This window comes from Arachis ipaensis, chromosome B4, assembly GCF_059453495.1.
Source record: "Arachis ipaensis isolate K30076 ecotype BB chromosome B4, ASM5945349v1, whole genome shotgun sequence".
Taxonomy (NCBI): domain Eukaryota; kingdom Viridiplantae; phylum Streptophyta; class Magnoliopsida; order Fabales; family Fabaceae; genus Arachis; species Arachis ipaensis.
In genome coordinates this window covers 133,724,738-133,728,529 of record NC_142439.1, presented here as the reverse complement: position 1 = coordinate 133,728,529, position 3,792 = coordinate 133,724,738, and the positions used below count along the sequence as shown (strand labels likewise).

The following is a 3,792-nucleotide window of genomic DNA, read 5'->3' as shown; positions in this document are numbered from 1 at the left end:
GGATAAAATAAAAAAAAATATTAATCACAAATTGATTATAAAAAATTTGAAATTTAGAATAAAATTAAAATTTATCAAAAGTAGCAGAGATAAAATTGGAACAATTTTAATATTAAAAGTTTTAAATTTTTTTCGAAAAAATTAGAAACAAAAATTAAACTACATTTTATCCTATTTTATTAAGATTACTATTATTCAAACTTTTTTTGATAAGAAATATTAGTTTACTCCTAAATATATAAAATAAAAGTTTAATTATTCTATTAGTCTTTATAATTTTACCAAATTTATAATAAGATTTTTATATTTTTTTAATAATTAAGTCTCTATAATATTTTTTATTTTGTAATTAAATTATTTTCACGTCAAAAATATTAAAATTAGCTGAATATTTTTTTCAAATAATATATAATCAATCTAATTTGGTTTTAATTGTTTATATATCCAATTTGCAAAAAAATATTCGGTAGATCCAATTAAAAGAAAAAAATATAAAAATTTAATTGCAAATTTTATAAAATTATAAAGATCGACAGAATAATTAAACATAAAATAAATTTTGTTCTTTATCAAAGATCAGTAACAGCTACAAAAAAAAAAAAAAACAAAAAGATCATTAGAAACTTTTCTAAACTGTTTGTGATTCGTGAATTCATTTATTTTATTTGTAGAGTTCACATTTTTTTGGCGTATATTTGTTGTCTCCTATGATCAACATTGATCAATTTATTCATTGATTCCCCAATCCCCCATGAGCCTTCTGGCATTCGCAGGACCTTATTTATTATACGCGTGGCACCTTTACCATGCTGAGAACCTCCGGTTCTCATTCCATAATGTGTTGTTGTTTTCAGATGCAGGTCGAGAGGCTCCTCGCTAGGCATCTGGATCCTAAAGCGGAGTAGTCCTTGGGTTATTTTGGGTTTTATGATTGTATATATATATATATATATATATATATGTACCTATGTACTTAGCTTGCTCTCCAAAAAACTTGTTTATTTTGTTCCTCATAGAAGTTACAGGAGAGTTAGGACTTTATTTCTGTATTTTGGGTATTTTGGGATACTTGTATATATATGTAAATATTCCCCGGCCAGCTTTGGCTTCGCAGGCTGAGTCAGGAGCTAGTGTCATTGTATTCTTGGCTCTCTTTCTGTTCTTTTGCTTATTTATGTCTATAACCATTAGGTTTCTTAGCACGCAAGTAATTCTGTTTCTTGAGCGTTGTGCTTTTTATTTTGCAATTTGATTTACCTGTTTTTCAAGGCTCCTAGTTAAGTATCTCTTTTCCTATATATATATATATATATATATATATATATATATATTTCTATTTTTAGAGGTCGTAATACCTTACTATCTCAGTCTTATGACTTAAGCATAAGATTAAGTATGGTAGGGTGTTACATTATGGTATCAGAGCAGTTCATTCCTATAGAGCCTGAGGGACGGACTGACTATGCTTCTGGACATACTCTGGGTGTCTGTACATGCTATTTAGGGTATCTAACTGATATATGTGGCATGAATGCTCATGAGCATGCATTCGGGACCTTGAAATACTAGACTTGAGATATTGAGACTGATCACCTTGATATCACTTGTTTGGTGTGAACAGGAAGCAAATGGCGTCTCGTGGGTGTGGTCGTGAGTATAATCGAGGTCGAGGATGGAGAGTTAATGAGGTAACCATACCAGTAGATAGTTTGACCAATATCGTGACCACAATGACGAGTGTTGTTGCTGCCATTGGTGCTGTTGCTGCTGCGACCATTCGAGTGATGGATGGGATGGAATCACAAGCTGGAACTGGCAACGATGGTGGTAATGAACATGAAGGTGGAAATAATGTTTCGAGTACAGGGTATGAGTGGGATATCCGGAGCAGGTTAACACGGGTCAGGCAACGGGAGAAAGCTCAAGGAGGGCTGAGGTAGCAGGAAGTAATCACCGAGAACCCTTCACAAAGAAAAAGGGAAAGATTACACTTAGGAGCCAAAATTTCAAAAAGAATCGCTTTGTCGCTTCACATCCTCAGTGCTGGAGCAATGATCGAAGGAACGATAACCGTCTGGACCCGAATGTAGAAGGGCAAACTAGTACTCAACCGGATGATTTAAGGTGCCCAAGATGCAAGAAGTACCATCCAAACAGACCGTGCAGGGCCGGACTCGGCGTATGTTACAAGTGCGGAAGACCAGGGCATATGTCTTGGAATTGTCCATACAGAGAAGCCCGGGATGCAACCGAATTCAATTCTCATACCCGAGATAATTGTAAACCAGCAGTTGAATTTCTAATTTCCTTTCGTACCATTAATATGTAATATTCATTCGTGATGCATGACAAGTTTCAATAATCATGATGTCCAAGTCAAAGACTATTAGTTGTTGAGATGGGGTGATATTTAGTTAACTTAAAGGCGTGGTTAGGCTCTTGAAGGTTAAGGATTAAGTGACGTAGCGGAAGCAGGTTGGACCATATCTAAGAAATCAGGAGTGTTGAGGGCTATGCGGAGTTAATGTTTGAAATCCAGTGACGGTGAAACTTCGAGAAAGAGGAATAGAGCGAATTCAACTTTTAACTGTTAATTGTTAAGAGATGAGTGAAGATGAAACCAAGTCCCTAAACGAAAGAGTTTCTGAGACAATTGTTGAAGGTGTGCTAGAACTTCCATCTCAAAGAGAAAGTGAGTTTGCGATAGGCATAGTACCATAAGCTGGATTAACTTCAATTGCACCACAAGTAAAGACACTATTATAATCGGTAGAACTTATGATTGAATTGAAGGGAGTACTAGAAGAGGAAATTACCTAACCAACTATTTCTCTGTGAGAAGTGCCGGTTATGCCGGAGAAGAAGGAAGAGAACGACAGGAAGCTTTATGCAGAGAGAGTATGTCAACGAACCTTCGCAACTCGATCTAATCCTTCTTGTGAAACCTACATTGAAATTCTATCAAGAGCTCTTCCTAAATGGCTTAATTACCTTTCTAATTTTACTCCTTATGCGCATAAATCCTGTTTCTTCCAGGATGGGCCTGAGCTTGTCTTGGTATAAACGCGTAATCCCTGAATCTTGTATGCTTGCTGTGACTAGAGTTGCTCTTATTCGCAAACCATATTCCTTAGAATCAGCTGAGACTTCTTTGACTCTATACGCTCTGTTCTTTCTACGAAAGGTCCTTAATTTGAACTCTTTTCTTGAGATGCACCTAGGTTCCTCTCCTTATGCATTCCATTATTTCAGTATAATCCTATTTAACCATATATTTCCTTTCTAACTTATCACGAACACCATTTGTATTGTTCATTCATTTTTCGAGCTTAATGTCCTTTTGAAAATTAACTCAAGCCTATATTAGTATCACGTATAAATCATAGCTGCAACTGTTGAGATGTTGATTCCTTAAGGTCGAGACTTTTGGACACGGAAGATAAAGCATGTAAGCGTGCGCCATCAAGAAGAGTTTTGGAGCTTTAAATTCTTACCGACCACAAAGCCTATGACTAGGTTAATGCGCTAGAATACACCGGTTACATGGATAACCGAATATGAAGAGAGCTATCAAACTCCGAGAGAAGGATTAACCTCGATTCCAGTAGTCAGGATATCCGAACTTAATTAACAACTCGGAATTAATGCGATGCATTACCAGAGGGGTTTAGGATGCGTGTAAATACAACATCGTGAAGTGGTGACAGATGCCTTGAGTAAGAAGTTTCTAGAGAATGCTTGGATATAACTTTCGGAGAAAAGAATGCTAGGTAAGTTGGAACTCTAAATTGG

At 35.6% G+C, this 3,792-nt stretch overlaps 1 pseudogene; it reads left to right on the top strand.

Annotated features, from left to right (window-relative positions):
- The first annotated feature begins 1,628 nt into the window (after positions 1 to 1,628).
- On the top strand, positions 1,629 to 2,329 carry LOC148569290 (uncharacterized; annotated as a pseudogene).
- The last annotated feature ends 1,463 nt before the right edge of the window (positions 2,330 to 3,792 follow it).